At 41.3% G+C, this 20,873-nt stretch overlaps 1 long non-coding RNA gene across 2 annotated transcripts; it reads left to right on the forward strand.

Annotated features, from left to right (window-relative positions):
• Positions 1–8,160: 8,160 nt before the first annotated feature.
• Positions 8,161–20,358, forward strand: LOC147636890 (uncharacterized). 2 transcript variants are annotated; one of them, XR_015266131.1, is made up of 4 exons: positions 8,161–8,495; positions 9,442–9,520; positions 11,201–11,279; positions 20,265–20,358. It is a non-coding gene; the product is annotated as an uncharacterized LOC147636890 (long non-coding RNA). The 2 variants fall into 2 exon arrangements; XR_015266132.1 differs by lacking the exon at positions 9,442–9,520.
• The last annotated feature ends 515 nt before the right edge of the window (positions 20,359–20,873 follow it).

Here is a 20,873-nt window from a genome sequence, read left to right on the forward strand (position 1 = left end):
TCCGACCGGTGGCAAAGAACCCACCAGACATCGCCGGTCAGACATGCCACATTGACCTCGCACATGAAAGTCCGACCGACCAATGGATGGCCAACCGATCGCCCAATGCACCTATTCACATGCATAAACAAAATTATCGAGCCTAAGGGGAATCAAACCCCTAAGCAACCATGGTAGGCCGCTTTATGGCCAAGAGGCTCCCTTGCCCACCCTCCCATAGTTAGTAGAAGTCGAAAAGGAAAAAAAAGAACAAAAAAAAACAAAAACCTGCCGCATTTGTCTTCGCATCTCCCTCCTCAACCGCAAATGAATCGAACCCCTAAGCAGCCATGGTAGGCCGCTCTATGCTCTATGGCCAAGAGGCTCCCCTGCCAATCCTCCCATAGTTAGTAGAAGTCAAAAAGAAAAAAAAACAACAAAAAAAACCAAAACCTACTGCATTTGTCTTCGCATCTCCCTCCTCAACCGATCGCCCAATGCACCTATTCACATGCATAAACAAAATTATCGAGCCTAAGGGGAATCGAATCCCTAAGTAGCTATGGTAGGCCACTCTATGGCCAAGAGGCTCCCCTGCCCACCCTCCCATAGTTAGTAGAAGTTGAAAAGGAAAAAAACCCCCCAAAAAAAACCTACCGCATTTGTCTTCGCATCTCCCTCCTCAACCGCAAACGAAAGTGACGAACAAGGCAGCATGTAGCTTTCTTCCAAGTAATCATTGTCTCCCCATGCCAACCCTATTTCCACCACCACCATTTGGATGAGGATCGTCTTGTTCCTGCAGTTCTACCTTGCCATGCATCTGCACAAAATTATGTAACACACAAGCACCAACCACTTTTGGGGCAAAATTGTAAAGATGACTCAAATACCTTTGGCACATAAGAAGAACACAAAAGAACCTCATCAAAACCATGATTAAATCCTTACCATTCCTTGTTTAATTTGCTAAGAATCTTTGCAATTTCCTTTTGAGTTTCTAGATACATTAGCTGCCTCTTATCTCTATTCTCCTATACCACCATTGGAGTAAGTGCCTCATAGGATTGGAATCATTGATTCCACCTCCATGTGCCATTGCTTTTTGGAATCCGCATCGAGCTTGCCAATGAGATCGCTCCATGCCTTGTGTGGACCATATCGCCAAACTTCCTTGTTTAGCAAAGTATGGACCATGAGCCTCAAGTATGTGCTGCATTCAAAAACACAGGATCCACAATTAAACTCAAAACATTACATTCACAATTTAATTATAAAAATGAAATGGAGACCACTCTGACCACATAGTGTGTAATGCAATTTGAAGTCCATGCCTCTGTCATCATTGAGAAAGTTTACAACCGCCCTTTTAAATGCATTGGCATCATCACAGGATTGAATGGCATCTTTTGTAAAAGTGGTGCTAATTTATCAAGTGCAATCCACACATTTGCCTTTGCTATCCACATCTGTCACATTTAGACTAACAAGATTAACATTAATAGAAAAGAATACATTTAGAATAATAATATTAACATTAATAGAAAATAAAACATAATAACTCAGACAAAATTAAACCATAACAAAACAACATTACATGACTAAATTACATTTAGAATATTAACAAGATTAACATTAATAGAAAAGAAAACATAATAACTTAAACAAAATTAAACCATAACAAAACAACATAATAGATAACAGTGATGATCATACCTCCATTGCTCTCTTGTTCTTGATTCTTTTGCAAAAATTGATGAACATAAAGATGATTGAAGGGGAAGATGAATATGTACTAAATGGCACCCAATAATCAACCTACCCTTCAATTTCTCTGCTATACAGAAGAGAAGAAACCCTATGATTGAGAATATCTAAACTCATTAATGTGGTTTAGGAGGGAAAGAAAGCTCTTGAGCATAGCTACTAAAGAAAACAAACACAGATTTGAATTTTCTTTGTACAAAGGAGGGAAAGTGAAAAATAAAAGCAAACCAAAATCGCCCTAAATTGAAAACCCTACTTTTCTTATTCTAAAAAATGTAGAGAAGTCTCTAAATGAAGAAAATATTCATAAACCCATGTATACTTAATGAAAAAGGACGAAAATTAATAGTCACACTCTTAGAGCATAGAGGAAGGCATGGTAAAAAGAAATTCAAAAATCTGATATCTACATCAAGTTATTCCGTTTTTTAACTTTTTCCATTTTGAAATATATAAAAGCTATCTATTTGGAAGGAATTAGAAGCTAAAAAGTCAAGTGGGCATTTAAGAGTGTCACATCTTAGATGTGTCACGTTTTTTAATCAATAGAATATTATTATTTCAAATTTGAGAATTTTAAGGACAGAAGGTCATAACTTTGAAAATGGGACAGTACTACAATAAAATAATAGGTGAATCTCTTTTAAAAACAATATAAAGAGATCTCCTTGATTCTACAAGAGGTAATATTATAACATTATTTTAGAATCTTTTTCTAGAGAGAAAGAAGTGAGAGAAACCCCTTAGGGGAAAATGGAGAGTCCATATTTCTCCTAATGGTTTTGACACTAGTGGTATTTTTTTGATATCTTTAATTGTGCATTACTTAGAGAGTGTATTGTTCTTGACCGACAATAGGGCTCTTCGATGCTCAGAAGAACAGGCGATAAAATTAAAGAACATGAAGAAGTATGCCATCTTCTCCGATGATGTATACATCTTGGACCGTACTCCCCCAAAAATGTTCATAAAATTCAAAGAAAACTTTGTCACCGGAGCAAAAGCTTGAGCACCCAGTCTGCCACGTGTTGCACCCAACATCTCAAGCGACAGAAGGCTTAGTAGCGATAGTAGGAGGTGTAGTCAACCCACTCCACACATCGTGAGAACCACCTCGGTATCGCACATGTGAAGGTGGCCGACTATAACCACCAAGAGCTGTTGCCAAGAACAAGAAGTCTGAGCTTAAAAGGGCGATTGATCACTACTGAGAGATATTTAGAGAGAGACAGACACACAGATAGAATGGATGTATGAAGGGTGTAGCCATTGTATGCTCTGAATTAGTAGTTGGCAATCAGTGTTATAGAAGCTTGCTATTTAGATAGTCTGCAGGACATCATATTTTTGTGTCAAGAAATTTCTCTGTAATAGTCTGCAATACTTCTGGAAAGTAATCAAGAGCGATGTTGCCATTCCATCATGTCTCTGCATTACTCTCTGCACTGTGTTAATTAAGCATGATGTGTTCTAATAAACATGCCGTTTATATGTGAGAGAGTGAGTGAGATATGTAGTGGCGAGTTGCAGAGTGATAGCTGAGAGAGTGTGAGTGAAGGTCTACATAGTAGAGTGGTGTTCTAAGTGTCCCCATGACCACTTAAGAGTTGGTTTTTGTATCCAGAAACTCTAATAGGGGACTACACCTCTCCACGGCATTTCTTTTACTAGTGTGTCACAACAAACTGTTGTCTTGCCATTCTACTGAGAGGGAAATCAACAAGAAATATGCCGCGTTGTCATTTATTGTGACAACCTTAGTAGCATACAGTTGGCTAGGAACCTAGTGTTTCACGCACGGACCAAACACATAGAGGTTCACTATCACTTCATCAGAGAGAGAAGGTCTTGGTAGGAGCTATTGGTCTCGGGTACGTCAGCATAGAGAAGTAGGTTGCTGACATTTTCACAAGGCCTTGGGAGCTGAGAAGCTTCACAAATTCCACAACATGCTTGAAGTTTTGAAGATGGAGTTGAGCTTGAGGGGGAGTGTTGAGATGTCAAGCTCAACTAGAGCTGACACTCACGACGTGCTTCACTGGCGCATTTGGTAGCCCTGACACGACAGATCTTTGCCACTGAGTGATTCTATAGCTAGACTACACCTACATAGTCCACTCGCCGAGTTCTAGCATACTTATATTGCAAGCTCACCTATTTAATATGCTCATATTGTGGACCGTTTGTACATACTACTCTAGTACTTATGTTGGGTTTTCACTTATCTTTTGTAGCCTTCTTTTGAGAGTAAGATGAAGAATAATATTCCAACCTTCTATGTGTGTTATCCATTACTATATGAGCGTGTGTGTGCTTGTGTAAGAGCTCAAGCTCTTTCTCCTCCCCCAATCTTTTTAATCACTACATCATTGCGGTATACTAACGATACCTCTACTTGAGAATGCAAGCCTTTAAATAGTTAAAGAAAAGAATCTTAAAGATACATGTGATGTGTACTATCATCTCTAATGAAGAAAGCACAAATGTAGTGGTCCTCATGTTGAGATAAAAACACATATGCAAATGTTTATTAAGATCAAGGTAATCATTATATGATGATGAGCATCATCATACTTTCTTTAAAGCCACATTCTACCATGCATAAGAATAAACCTTTGAAATAAGTTCACTTATTGGTTGGTTTATAGGACGTTCTCCATTTCTTTCAGAAACACTTGTTTATTTCACTTTCAAAAATTAAATAAAATCGCATGAAATAAGATAGTCTCGTGAATATAAAGTGAAAAGTAATTTGAGTGTCTCCATTGGTTCTTTTTTCATTCATAATGGCAAGTTTGTGCTTCAGAAAGTAAATTATGCTCAAGGGTTATGAATTGTCAAGAATATTATATGTTGCACTCTTTACGCATTATGTAACATAACTAAAGACATAGTTCAAGATATGAAAGATAGCCTTATTTTATACCAATACATTATAAAAGGAGATGAGGAGTTGAGATTCACGAGGTTTTCCTTCTATTAAGGATATTATAATAAAACATAGTTTAAAAACCAATTAAGCTCTTAGGGATTCTTTTTTTTAATGACAGCTAGAATACATAAATTAGTGGCTTTTACCTTAGATTTTGAATTTTATTGAATGTTCAACATTAGATGTGATTTTATGAAAAGAACCAGATATTCTCCACCCTCTTAAACGGTTAAAATATATCAAGCTGAAGCATAACACAGTTTATATTAGGTGAGGATTAATGGTGAGCATTGGAAACTATGTTGCTATTTAATGGTGAGCATTGGAAACTATGTTGCTATTTAATCAACATTTGAGATTTTTCTTGATTCTAGTTCCTCAAGGTGAGTGCTTCAATAAACTCTAACACCTCTGGGATCGACAAAGAAGCCTGCTTGTGAGGAGGGTGTCACAAGAATTCCCAAAATATGTCCCAATGTAGTGTTGGAATTGCAAGTCTTCCTAGTCTCCTAGATCCCCAACTCACTTCTTGTCAAGAAGGCCCTATACTTTTCTTTTCTTTTAAAGTGCAGAAGATATATACCATTCACTCTCTAGGCGTACGTTATACTTAACTCCTTCACAAACCCATGCATATTTAGAATCTTTGATTTAATTCTTCTCTAAGTCAACATTCTAAGTGATCCCACACTCAACCTTCTATGTCAACACATACAGTTCCTTTTATGGCAAATGGCCACAACTATTGCATTTATCAAGCTTAGGGTATAAAGTAGACGATGTTCCTTTATAAGAAGATGTAAATATGACAAGGAAATATCCTTTTTAGTTGGTTTCTCTTATTATTCATTATTTTCGTTAGATGTGATAATTACAAAACCGAACCAAATGAGACTTCCCTTTGTTCTTTGCTAATCCATCATCAAGAACCCGCTTGTCATTGTCGCATTCTCTTTTTGAAGGCTACCATTTCCTCTCTCCCCGCCAAGCTCCTAGAAGTGCGTGATCTGTCAGCCTTTATGACTAGACCCAAAAAACAACCAGGTTCTCCTCTCTAGCCCTCAGAATCTCCTAGGCGTGCTTGGTCCGTTAGCCCTGTTGACTAGACCCAAATAACAACCGTGTTCTTCACTATAGCCCCATAGCCCTTTTGGCCTCAATCCACCTCTCAATAATTGGGTTAGGCAAAGCCATAATTTTCTAATTCATGCACTAAATCCATATAGTATATGAGCCTAGGCTCTTTCTTTACAAGGGCTCGACCCTTCATCTTTTTATGATAGTTATTAGGTCAGCCTTTCCTCAAGCTTGGCCAATCATGCCCAATGACTACAAGCTATATGAGAGCACCTAAGTGAAGCGACTACCCCACTATGTGCTAGATAAACTAGAAGGAAGAGACCCAACTAAGTATAGATGTGAAGCGCCCAACCACCCTTGTTATGTGCACTATGCTACAAGGAAGCGCCGAGCTATGAGACCTACACATAGCCGCTATGCACAATGAAGAAAAGGCGGCCCAACTTTGTGTGTGCAAGGTGGCTATGTGCAAAGGTAGCATATGTGCTAGCACCAACCCACCAACTTCATACACAAGGTGGCCTTCTATCTCTTATGCCCAAACCTGTAGCACTAGCCCACCTATGCCCTAGGTGTGCTAGACAACCATGCCTCACTAGCCTCTATGCATCTCCATGTAATGCATTTCTTCTTTCACCAGTATGATGGTGATCCTTTCACAATACTCTCCCCCTTTTCTTTTTCAAAATGCAGAAGCTATATACCATTAACTCTCTAAGCGTATGTTATGTGAGTATGAGTTCCTTTCACTTAACTCCTTCAAAAATGCACACACACTTAGACTCTTTGATTTGACTCTTCTCTTAGTGAACACCCTCTCTTCTAGGTGATCACGGACTCAAACTTATATGTCAACATACATGGTTCTTTTTATGCAAGTGGCTACAACCACTATGTTCTCTACACTTAGACTATGAAGCAGAAGAGGTTCCTTATTAAGGTGGTGTACATATGACAAGGCAAGATCCTTTTAAGTTGGTTTCTCTTTATTATTCACAATTACCATTAGATGAGATAATTACAAAACCAAACCAAAATGACACTTTCCTTTGTTCTTTGCTGATCTGTCTTCAAGAGCCTACTTTCCTTTGTTCTTTGCTGATCTGGAGCCCACTTGTCTTGTTCTCTTTTTGAAGGCTACCATGCCTTTATTGCCAAGGAAAAAATTAGGGGTAAATGTATCCCAAAGGCTAATTTTAAAGGGTCTTCCAAAAGTTTTGGGCTATTTTAGACCCCAAAAAGGTAACTTCTTTAATATATTAGCCCAAGGTATATTTTTTGGGTAAATTTTAGAGGAAAATCGCTAAATTTACACTAAAAGTGAGCAAATATCTTGAAAATTTCCAAACATTCACCAAAGTTTCCTACAAACTCTACCTTACATCAAAGAAAGATTCGCCAACCCATCTCTAATTTGATCATAGGATATGCTCCTTAGTTTTTACCCTGTTTATTGCCAACCTCCTAGGCGTGCTTGATCTATCGACCTTGTTTATTAGACCCAAAGAACAACTTGGTTCTCCACTCTAGCCCCACAACCTGTCAGCCTCAATCCACCTCTCGATTACTCTGCACTAAGCCTACCTAGTAACTGAACCTCTAGCACCAGCTCGCCTATCCCTAGGTGCACCAGATAGCCACGCCTCACTAGCCTCTATACACTGGTCTCCGTGATGCAATACATTGCTAAGCCTCTTTTTCTAATTCATGCACTAAGCCTACCTAGTACATGAGCCCGACCGAACCTGTAACACCAGCTCACCTATCCCTAGGTGCACGAGACAGCCACTCCTCACTAGCCTCCATGCACTGGCTCCATGATGTAATACATTGCTGCTTCCATGAGTACCATTGTGACCCTCTCACAATGTTCTCCACCATGTATTACACGCTGGCGGCTCCCCTCTCTATTAGTCATGAAGGGTCCACACGCGTGGTGATGGAGGGTGATGGCCTTTCGTTTCTCAAATGTCCACACCCTCAATATTCACATTAAAGGGCCGGCCAAGCATCAGAAGTTGGTTTAACCCAACAAGCTCCAATGCTCACTGAATTCAACCATGGCGAACAACTTATCCGCCCGTGCTCTCCACGGAGGCCATGTCGCGCGTACACATAATTCCACGCACCTTCGTAACGGGGTGATCTTTGTGATGAAGAGGGGCGGTGAGTGATCTTTGTGATGAAGAGGGGCGGTGAAATGGGCCCCTTAACGTAGACGTGGAGACAAGCGACAAGTCACCCTTGTCCTGTTGAGAATATGGTTCCCGCAAGGCACAAGAGGGTACACCTTCCGTCGTCCTTTTTTTTTTTGCTGAGTGATGGAGCGCGAAAATCGAGAAGCCTGCCGACCGGCATATCGAACGGGTAAATCGGCCCATGTGAAAAGCTCGGACGCAGACATGGAGACAAGCGACTGGTCACCTTTGTCCTGTTGACAGAGAATAAGCTCGGACGCTTTCTAGCTCTTCAAATACACTTGCGCGCACCAGAAGGGCACAACAAGACTAGGGTGCAGCTTCCGCTTTTCTTTCTATTTTGCTGAGAGTGATGGATCAAGAAGCTAGCCATGGCGGGAGGAAGCCCATGGCCATCCGGCGCATCGAGAACCCCGCCGACCGGCAGCTGAGCTTCTGCAAGCGTCGTGCCGGCCTCCTCTAGAAGGCTTACGAGCTCTCGGCGCTGTGTGACGTCCAGCTGGCGGCGATCGTCTTCTCCCCTAATTCGCCAGCCCCGAGTAGGCCAAAACAACACGCCTCTCCCTCTCTCATTGCAATGTCGTGCTACATCTCATGTGTGTGTGCGTGCGTATTACCCAATGTGAATGCATGTCACATACATACCTAGCTTTCTTTATACAAAAGTACAACACCTATATTAGTTCTCAATTCCTCGTGACCTCAATTTTATTTATAAAGGAGTGTTTATTATGAGACATTAAGAGATTGATACTTGTGAATACAAGAGCTCTCTCCTAGAAATGATAGGATTCCAATGAGAAAAGGGATGCCAATGTTCTGAATTGCAACAAAATATGGAATGTAAAGTGGAGTGCCTCTAGTTGGAAAAAGAGATGGCACTTGACCTGGAACTGCCAGGTCCCTACGAAATTTCAAGTTTTTTTGTGGAAGGTTAGCATGTAGGCATTTCCTATTGGTTATAAGCTGCAAAAAAAGGAACATTTCCTATTGGTTATAACCTCAATGTTTTAATAAAAAAGGAGTGTTTATAATGAGACATGGTAGAAAGGTTAAGAGATTACACTTGTGAAAACAATAGCTCTCTCCTAGAAATGATAGGATTCTCTAATATGTAGTATTGTTGTTTCTTCAAGATAATGTGGCCATGGTAAAACCCTTTCAAAAAGAAAAAGTGTTTCATGCATGTGAGACCACGTAGATGAGGCTAGGGTCTATAAATACGATTGAATCATCAAAGAAGGGGAGGGTAGCTAGGGTAGGCTACCTGTACTTGTTTTTATAATGACATGATTTAATACTGCACCTAAAAAATCGATTTCTTTCACTGGAGTTTTTTTGGGTGCTCCCGCAAACATTGGTAAACAATTTTAATTTTTAAAACTTATAAATGATATGCCTATGTAGAGTATTATAGTCTTACAGCTAAATGTTTCTCTTTAATTAGTATTATATCTCATGCTTTATTATTTGTGTTTCTTTTAGTGCATACAAAATCTTGGAAAGATATCAAGAATCCATAGAAAGTACACAAACAATTGGGAACATCATCCCTAATCTAGAGGTGAGTTGACATTGTTCAAATTCTTGTCCACATAAGTGAGCTTAGGTTGTGTGATAAGATGTCAAAATTAGATGTTTATTGGTATTCTCACTTGTTGGACCATCTCTCTCTCTCTCTCTCTCTCTCTCTCTCTCTCTCTCTCTCTCTCTACCATCCGAACAAAAGAAGATGCCGATTCGCTCTCGGTCGGGTGCCAAGGTTGTGGGTTTATGCATCAAGATCCCAATCAAAAGATCATGAGATCAAATGGCGTTCTTGCATTGTGTGCCATAATATGAAACCAATACATTATGATGGCTTGTCTATGAAGTTAGAACAAATCCTCCTCCTCTTCCTCCTCGTCCTCTCTCTCTCTCTCTCTCTCTCTCACACACACACACACACACACACACACACACATATATATACATATACATATATACATACATACATACATACATACACACATACATATATATGTATGTATGTGTGTATGTATGTATGTATGTATGTATATATAGCCTTCCTTTAAACCTTCCTATCACTATATCTACCATTTGCTTTGTGCAAATCCTTGTTCATAATCATGAGCTTATCTTGTATGATAAGATATTATGATGGAGGTACCAACACATCAAGAAGCTAGCCATGGCGGGAGGAAGCCCATGGCCATCCGGCGCATCGAGAACCCTGCCGACCGGCAGCTGAGCTTCTGCAAGCGTCGTGCCGGCCTCCTCAAGAAGGCTTACGAGCTCTCGGCGATCGTCTTCTCCCCTACCCGCCGGCTCTCCCAATTCGCCAGCCGGCCAAAACAACACGCCCCTCCCTCTCTCACGCGTATTACGCAATGTGCATGCATGTCACATACATACCTAGCTTTCTTTATACAAAAGTACAACACCTATATTAGTTCTCAATTCCTCGCCGTGACCTCAATTTATTATGAGACATTAAGAGATTCATACTTGTGAATACAAGAGCTCTCTCCTAGAAATGATAGGATTCCGATGAGAAAAGGGGATGCCAATGTTCTGTATTGCAACAAAATATGGAATGTAAAGTGGAGTGCCTCTAGTTGGAAAAAGAGATGGCACTTGACCTGGAACTGCCAGGTCCCTACGAAATTTTAAGTTTTTTTGTGGAAGGTTAGCATGTAGGCATTTCCTATTGGTTATAAGCTACAAAAAAAGGAACATTTCTTATTGGTTATAACCTCAATTTTTTTATAAAAAAGGATTGTTTATAATGAGACATGGTAGAAAGGTTAAGAGATTACACTTGTGAAAACAATAGCTCTCTCCTAGAAATGATAGGATTCTCTAATATGTAGTATTGTTGTTTCTTCAAGATAATGTGGCCATCATTGGTAAAACCCTTTCAAAAACACAAAGTGTTTCGTGCATGTGAGACCAAGTAGATGAGGCTGGGGTCTATAAATACGATTGAATCATCAAAGAAGGGGAGGGTAGCTAGGGTAGGCTACCTGTACTTGTTTTTATAATAACATGATTTAATAATGCACCTAAAAAATTGATTTCTTTTACTGGAGTTTTTTTTGGTGCTCCTGCAAACATTGGTAAACAATTTTAATTTTTAAAACTTATAAATGATATGCATATGTAGAGTATTATAGTCTTACAGCTAAATGTTTCTCTTTAATTAGTACTATATCTCATGCTTTTTTATTTGTGTTTCTTTTAGTGCATACGAAATCTTGGAAAGATATCAAGAATCCATAGAAAGTATACAAACAATTGGGGGCATCATCCCTAATCTAGAGGTGAGTTGACATTGTTCAAATTCTCGTCCACATAAGTGAGCTTAGGTTGTGTGATAAGATGTCAAAATTAGATGTTTATTAGTATTCTCACTTGTTGGACCATCTCTCTCTCTCTCTCTCTCTGTCTCTCTCTGTCTCTCTGTCTCTCTCTCTCTCTCTACCATCTGGACAAAGAAGATGTTGATTCGCTCTCGGGTGCCAAGGTTGTGGGTTTATGCATCAAGATCCCAATCAAAAGATCATGAGATCAAATGGCGTTCTTGCACTGTGTGCCATAATATGAAACCTATACATTATGATGGCTTGTCTATGAAGTTAGAACAAATCCTCCTCCTCTTCCTCCTCGTCCTCTCTCTCTCTCTCTCTCTCTCTCTCTCTCTCACACACACACACACACACACACACATATATATACATATACATGCATACATACATACATACATGCACACATACACATATATGTATGTGTGTATATATGTATGTATGTATATATATAGCGTTTCTTTAAACCTTCCTATCACTATATCTACCTTAATTTGGATAGGTTTCTCTTTGGTATATATTTAGCTATTATTTTCCTTTGTGCAAATCCTTGTTCATAATCATGAGCTTATCTTGTATGATAAGATATTATGATGGAGGTACCACATCAAGAAGCTAGCCATGGCAGGAGGAAGCCCATGGCCATCCGGCGCATCGAGAACCCTACCGACCGGCAGCTGAGCTTCTTAGCTTGTGCACGTCTCCGACCGGTGGCCTCCGTCCGACAAAAGAGTGACCGGTCAGACCTTGCCGAACGGAGTGGTATCTCGCACATGATCTCCAAATAGTCCGACCGGTGGCAAAGAACCCACCAGACATCGCCGGTCAGACATGCCACATTGACCTCGCACATGAAAGTCCGACCGACCAATGGATGGCCAACCGATCGCCCAATGCACCTATTCACATGCATAAACAAAATTATCGAGCCTAAGGGGAATCAAACCCCTAAGCAACCATGGTAGGCCGCTTTATGGCCAAGAGGCTCCCTTGCCCACCCTCCCATAGTTAGTAGAAGTCGAAAAGGAAAAAAAAGAACAAAAAAAAACAAAAACCTGCCGCATTTGTCTTCGCATCTCCCTCCTCAACCGCAAATGAATCGAACCCCTAAGCAGCCATGGTAGGCCGCTCTATGCTCTATGGCCAAGAGGCTCCCCTGCCAATCCTCCCATAGTTAGTAGAAGTCAAAAAGAAAAAAAAACAACAAAAAAAACCAAAACCTACTGCATTTGTCTTCGCATCTCCCTCCTCAACCGATCGCCCAATGCACCTATTCACATGCATAAACAAAATTATCGAGCCTAAGGGGAATCGAATCCCTAAGTAGCTATGGTAGGCCACTCTATGGCCAAGAGGCTCCCCTGCCCACCCTCCCATAGTTAGTAGAAGTTGAAAAGGAAAAAAACCCCCCAAAAAAAACCTACCGCATTTGTCTTCGCATCTCCCTCCTCAACCGCAAACGAAAGTGACGAACAAGGCAGCATGTAGCTTTCTTCCAAGTAATCATTGTCTCCCCATGCCAACCCTATTTCCACCACCACCATTTGGATGAGGATCGTCTTGTTCCTGCAGTTCTACCTTGCCATGCATCTGCACAAAATTATGTAACACACAAGCACCAACCACTTTTGGGGCAAAATTGTAAAGATGACTCAAATACCTTTGGCACATAAGAAGAACACAAAAGAACCTCATCAAAACCATGATTAAATCCTTACCATTCCTTGTTTAATTTGCTAAGAATCTTTGCAATTTCCTTTTGAGTTTCTAGATACATTAGCTGCCTCTTTGTCTCCTCTTCTTGCTTTATCTGAAACAATCTCTCTTCATGAATCATCCTTGCTGCCTCAATCTCACCCAGTTTGTCTGAAACTACTTTCATTGCTATCTCCATCGAGCAACCAAGAGTGGCTATTGAGGATTTCTTAATTTCTTTCACTTTCTTGCCTTTCACACCGTCATGAATGATTCCGTCTTTTTTGCTTTTTACTTCAGCTTCGTCGGGTTTCTCTTTGACGCTTTCCTCCTCGAGTAGATCATCCTCCTCATCATCCAATGTCTCTACATCTGCCCTAACATTAGCTCCTTCTTTTGCCATTGCATCACTATCAAGTGAATTCATTGAAAAGATGCAGTGGGAAAGAGAGCTTGAGCTCTTGCAAGCACACACACACACTCACAAAACCCTAATAGAGAACACACAAGGTGAGAGGCTGAAATCTTCTTCTTCTTCACACAACACTCAACACACCATATACAAGATAAGAGTACACAATAATATGAAAGGTACTCAACTAATACAAACACGGGTTCTCTATAGTGTGAACCCGACTAAATGAGCTGGCGCTATAACTATGCCAGTCTCTAGAATGGCTGTCACACAGCCTGTCATCCCACTGGCCGCATATCACCCAAGATCTCACCAACCATGCCAGTGGTGTAAGTGTGGGGCCTATCCCCCAGGCGGGTCATTAGTGCCCACCGCCTCACTAGTAGACGAGCTCGATATCTCAACACTCCCCCTCGAGCTCAACTCCATCTCATGTACACCAAAGCAAAGCCTTGAATCTGCGGAGCTTCTCTGTACCCAATGCTTTGGTGAAGATGTCAGCTACCTGATCCTCTGTGCTGACATAAACAAGGTCGAGGTCTCCTGCCAAGACCTTCTCTCTGACGAAATGGTAGTGGACCTCTATGTGCTTCGTACGAGCATGAAAGACTAGGTTCCTGGCCAACTGTATATTGCTAATGTTGTCACAGAAAATGACAACTTGTCTATCCACTGATAGACCCAAATCTGCAAGTAGCTTCCTCAACCAAGCTACCTCACATGCTGCCATAGCAGCTCCTCTGTACTCGGCCTCTGTACTCGATAGAGCAACCGTAGGCTGCTTCTTGCTGCTCCAAGTCACAGTAGCACTCCCCAAAGAAAACATGAATCCACTGGTAGATCTTCTATCTGAGATACTACCAGCCCAATCAGCATCTGTGTACCCATGTACACATATCTCTGTCCCAGTCTCATAGAATAGTCCACAATGCAAAGTAGACTTCACATACCTCAGTATGCGTCTCACTGCATCCAAATGCGATTTCCGTGGAACTTGCATAAACTGACTCACCAACCCAACAGCATAACTCAAATCTGGTCTGGTGATCGTCATGTAGATCAAACTTCCTACTATGCGCCTATACATAGTAGGATCCTCCAAGATCTCTCCTGAATCTGCACTCAACTTGCCATTCTGATCCAATGGCACAGAAATAGGCTTACAGCCTGTCATACCATACTTGGACAACATGTCCAAGCCATACTGTCTCTGCAGTAATCCATTACCATATGGTGACCTAATCACCTCAATGCCCAAGAAATATCTGAGCTCCCTCAGATCCTTCATCTCAAACTTCTGTCTAAGCAAGATCTTTACATCAAAGATCTATGCATCATGGTCCCCCGTAATGATCAAGTCATCTACATAGATGACAACAAGCACAACTCCTCTATCACCATGTCTCACATACAGCGAGAAATCTGCATTGGCTACATGAAAGCCAATAGTGACAAGATATTCGGAAATCTTGTCAGACCATGCTCTTGGTGCTTGCTTTAAGCCATACAAGGCTTTCTTCAACCTGCAAACATGCTCGGGGTGACCCACATCCTCATAACCCGATGGCTGCAACATATACACCTCTTCTTGCAAATCCCCATGTAAGAATGCATTCTTTACATCCATCTGATGTAAAGACCATTGCTTTGACGCAGCCACTGCTATCACAACTCTCACCGTTGCCATCTTGGCAACTGGGCTGAAAGTTTCCTCATAATCAATCCTATATGTCTGCGCATATCCTTTGGCTACCAATCTAGCCTTGTACCTGTTTATGCTTCCATCACTGTTATGTTTAACTTTGTACACCCACTTGCATCCAATGGTTTTCTTGCCTTCAGAAAATTGCACTAAATCCCAAGTTTCATTTCCATATAGTGCATCCATCTCCTCATCCATAGCTTTCTCCCAACACACATTTCCAACAGCCTCATCAATGCATGTGGGCTCTACAACCTGCACAACCTTTGCCATATATGCATAGTGATGTGCCACATAACCATGATGTAAATCTCTCCACAGGGTTCTTCACTCTCCCTCATCTTCACAGCTTTTCATTCATGGCTTCCATAGCCTTCTTTACACTAGGTGTTCTCATAGCTGGGATCCCAAGCTCCTCATCAAGGCTCATGTCAGAGCCACTAGACTCCATCAACATGAGAATGCCCTGCAGAAATGTCAGGCATACCAAGGGCTCAACCACTTTCTCTTTTCCTTTACGTGATGTACTAATCACATTTGCAAGACTGGTATTATGACGCAGCCTGCCACTCCATGGTCTATCAATAGACCCACTAGATGAGGACTCCCCTGGTCCACTCAAAGATTGTAACTGCTGACCTGCATTTTGTGCAACCACACTTCCACTCACATCAGCCCCAACAGCTTCTTTTTCAGCAGCATACCAGCTGCTCATCTCATCAAAGACAACATCCCTGCTTACCCTCAACTCACGTGTAGCAGGGTTATAACATGTGTATCCCTTTTGCTCAAGGAGTATCCAATAAACACACATTTTTTAGCTTTTGGATCCAGCTTAGTTCTCAGCAGCTCATCTGGCACATGCACATATGCAATGCATCCAAAGACTTTCAGATGAGACAAATCTAGTTTTCTGCCAGTAAACCTCTCCTCTGGAGTTACATCATGTATGGCTGCAGTTGGAGTCCTGTTCATGATGTATACTGCTGTAGAAACAGCCTCATCCCAATAGTAATGCGGCATATTCTTCTCTTCCATCAATGCTCACGTAATCTCAGCAATGTGCCTGTTTTTTTGCTCACTAACTCCATTTTGTTGCGGAGTGTATCTGTATGTAAACTGTCTCCGAATACCATTCTTCTTCAAAAATTCAGAGAACTCATTGGAGAAGTACTCTCCCCCTCCATCTGACCTTAGGCACTTTACATATTTCCCTGTTTGCTTTTCAACCAAAACTCTGAAATTTTGAAAGTGAGTGAACACCTCACTCTTCTCCTTCATGAAATATACCCACAATTTCCTTGTGTGGTCATCAATGAAAGTCACATAATACCTGCAGCCTCCCATAGATATGGTCTTCGTAGGACCCCATACATCTGAATGCACAAGATCTAGTGCATTTCTGCTCACATATCTGTTACGTGGAAACACATGCTTTGTTTGCTTCCCAAATTGGCATGCTTCACATATTTTTTGCATACCTTCCACTTTAAATTTTGGCAGCCCTGTCACAATTCCTTTAGTCTGCATAGACTTCAATCTCTGCACATTTACATGTCCAATCCTTTTATGCCAAATGTCTGTGTCTGCAACAAGTCCTGAACCATTTACAAACATCGCAGCACTCATTTCAGTCATGTCTACATTTAATGTAAACATTCTGCCCACTCTATTGCCTTTTGCAACCAACCTGCACTTGTCTTTAAAGTCTTCAACATAACAACCATCAGGGTTAAATCGAACCTGCAAACCCTGCTCAATCATCTGGCCAACTGAAACTAGATTCTTTGTTATGTTCGGTATATGAAGTACATCTGCAAGGTACTTCACTTTGCCATCCTGCATAGACAATGGCACATCTCCAACATGGGCAATTGGATGAGCAGTGTCATCCCCTGTTTCCACAAAACCTGGTCTTTCCGGGTTTTTCATCTCCTTGAACCACTCCCCATGACTCGTCATGTGGTTTGAAGCGCCTGAATCCACATACCATATATTATCTTTTTGTGCTGCATCGACATTTTCAGACATGGCATTCATGACATGCTGCATAACAAACAATCTTTCATTATCCTCATTATTTCTGCTTGAGGATACATAGTTGTTTTGCTGCAATTTTCCATTTTGCATGTCAGCCTGCTTCTTATAACCTTCTGCCTACACATGTCCAGGCTTACCACAATAATAGCATTCACGTGCATCATTATACTGTCTTTGCCAATTTCCACGGCCTCTTTGACTCCCCCTGCCTCTGAATTTGGCTCTTCCACCTGCGTGTTGTTGTTGTTGTTGTTGATTCTGGGACTATTGTTGTTGCTGCTGCTGCTGGGCATAATTTTGATTACCTATTCGGCCACCTCCTTGACCGCGTCCACGGCCTCCTCTACCTCGTCCTCTTTCTGAACTCGTGTAGAAGGCCTGTTGCTCTGAACTGGTTTTGCTTTGTGAAGACTGTTGGTCTTCACCCAAGCTCTTCTCTTCGATAATCAGCATAGACACCAAATCTGTAAAGTTGGGAATATTTTTCCGAGTCTGAATAGATGTCTTGAACGCCTTGTATTGTGGCCCAAGACCACGTAGATAGACTTCCATCTTGTCATCATCATCTACTACTGACACACCAATAGATGCAAGGGATTCCACAATACCCTTTATCTTCAGCGCATAGTCATTCATAGACATGCTCTTTTTCTCCACAGTATGAAGTTCATTCTTCAACTGTATCTTGCGTGCCTTGGTATTTGTTTCATAAAGCTTTACCAAGGTGTCCCACGCCTCCTTGGGAGACTTGGCATCCTGAATGTGCCAAATCATGGTGTCCTGTATACTAATGGATAGCCAATACATAACCTTCCTGGCTCCTTGGTTCCAGTCTTTAAACTCTTTCACATCTGCAGCAGTCGGATTTATATCCGGTATCTCCGGTGCCTCTTCATGCTCACCTTCTATGTAGTCGCAATAGCCTTTTCCCATCAGAAAATTCGTCAACCTGAATCTCCAAGCATGGAAGTTATTCTTATTAAGCTTCTCAGCCACAATCTGGGTTATCCCATCACAGACTGCACTTTGGTGTTCTGCACAAACTGTTGTATTTTCTACACAGCGGTACTATTGTACTCTCAAATGTCACAAACAGTGACTTCAATGTGCATACATACACCCAATGGCAACTGTAGACCTCTTTGTAGTACTCACAGTGTCTGCACAGTCAATCTGTCTTCCTGCAGTTCTTAAAACAGAGTTCTGCAGAGAATCGATGACTTACCCGCAGTGCTCGAAATCGTATGCTTTATGAAAAACGGAGGTCCAGACGTGCCCGAAACGCGTTTTCGGCCTAGAAAATTTTGTCCGATATAGGATACTGTCCAATAGGACAGTATAGTTGCCCTATAGCTTTACTCCCACGAAGAAAGCTCCTGAATCAGAGATCGTTGCCAGTGCCTCCCGTAGAGCTCCCGACAAGGGTGTAGTCACCAACACAAATAGGGAAGAGTAGTTGAAGCTCTTACCCTCGTACCGCTTCCTGTGGTTCTCTTGCTTGCAGCTCAGCCCTTAGCACGAACTAGGCTTTAATACCATGAAAAGATGCAGGGGGAAAGAGAGCTTGAGCTCTTGCAAGCATACACACACACTCACAAAACCCCAATAGAGAACACACAAGGTGAGAGGCTAAAATCTTCTTCTTCTTCACACAACACTCAACACACCATATACAAGATAAGAGTACACAATAATATGAAAGGTACTCAACTAATATATACACGGGTTCTCTATAGTATGAACCCGACTAAATGAGCTGGCGCTATAACTATGCCAGTCTCTAGAATGGCTATCACACAGCCTGTCATCCCACTGGCCGCATATCACCCAAGATCTCACCAACCATGCCAGTGGTATAAGTGTGGGGCCCATCCCCCAGGCGGGTCATTAGTGTCCACCGCCTCACTAGACGAGCTCGATATCTCAACATTCATCAAGCCGGAGCATTTTGGAGTGTCTTTCCACAATGTATGGCATCTCTCATAAAAAGACCATTTAGATGGCTCAGCCCCCGTCAATTCTTGTTGGAGCGCTTGATATCACTTTGGATTGCATTGTGGTGGATTGAGTCCCAACATTTGGAGTGGATCTCGGTGGTCGACATGATGAGGTTATAGGACTCGTATTTGGAGATTGAGTCCCAACATTTGGAGTGGATCTCGATGGTTGACATGATGAGGCTATAGGACTCATAATTGGGGCTATGGGTGAACTATGTCGAGAAGAAATAGATGGATGCTGCATAGATGCAAAATCAATTGGACTTGAAGGCTTCTTGCTTTCATGCTGAAGTCCTCCCCATGGTGCTGTGATCACTTCCTTATGGACATGCATGTGCAAGTGCAAATACCCATATGCACATTGGCCCTCATACACATAGAATGTATGCCCAAATTTTTGATCACTTCCTTATGGACATGCATGTGCAAGCGCAAATACCCATGTGCACATTGGCCCTCGTACACATAGAATGTATGCCCAAATTTTTGATCACTTCCTTATGGACATGCATGTGCAAGCGCAAATACCCATATGCACATTGGCCCTCATACACAGAATGTATGCCCAAATTTTTGATGGAATACACACTAGCAAGAAAAGGGGAGAGAAACACTTTTAAATTTTTTAAAAAAATATTTTTTTTTCAAATGGTATGCTTAACGTGACTAATCTCTATTTAAAAATAACATAAGAAGTATATGCATTTCAATGTTTTAGAAAAATATTTTTTCGAACAATGCCATACACATGTATGAATCGAAATAACGAGAGATATTTTTTTGTTAACTTGGATACCTTTGCTGAGTAAAGATGGACGATAGTGTATGCTAAGAGGCAGAAATCGCAAGCATAAAAACGCACTTCAAATAAGCTCCATCGCAGCATGAAAACGCACGTCAATATTGTGGGATAAAAAAGGCCATAGAGGTGGAGGTGACAGTCGTTGTATTGGGCTGGAATGACAATAGGTGGGGAGAAAAGGGTCGGCCAAAGGAAACGTTCGGTGCAGAGGAGGATTAAAATATAATAAAACGAATTTTTTTATTATTTTGAGCAGCTCTTCGTCGGCCTGAACTCCTCATGTGCGCAGGCTATCTGCAAGCGTGGTGCCGGCCTCCTCTAGAAGGCTTACGAGCTCTCGGCGCTGTGTGACGTCCAGCTGGCGCCGATCGTCTTCTCCCCTAATTCGCCAAAATCTGATTGAATCATCAGGGTAGCCAACTTGCACTCGTTTTTATAATAACATGATTTAATAATGCACCCAAAAAATTGATTTCTTTTACTGGAGTTTTTTTGGGTGCTCCCGCAAACATTGGTAAACAATTTCAATTTTTAAAACTTATAAATGATATGCTTATGTAGAGTATTAACACACATATAGTCTTACAACTAAATGTTTCTCTTTAATTAGTATTATATCTCATGCTTTTTTATTTATGTTTCTTTTAGTGCATACGAAATCTTGGAAAGATATCAATAATCCATAGAAAGTACACAAACAATTGGGGACATCATCCCTAATCTAGAGGTGAGTTGACATTGTTCAAATTCTTGTCCACATAAGTGAAGCTTAGGTTGTGTGATAAGATGTCAAAATTAGATGTTTATTGGTATTCTCACATGTCGGATCATCTCTCTCTCTCTCTCTCTCTCTCTCTCTCTCTCTCTCTCTCACACACACACACACACACACACACAC

This window comes from Cibotium barometz, chromosome 7, assembly GCF_041138505.1.
Source record: "Cibotium barometz isolate CiBa-2024 chromosome 7, ASM4113850v1, whole genome shotgun sequence".
NCBI lineage: Eukaryota > Viridiplantae > Streptophyta > Polypodiopsida > Cyatheales > Cibotiaceae > Cibotium > Cibotium barometz.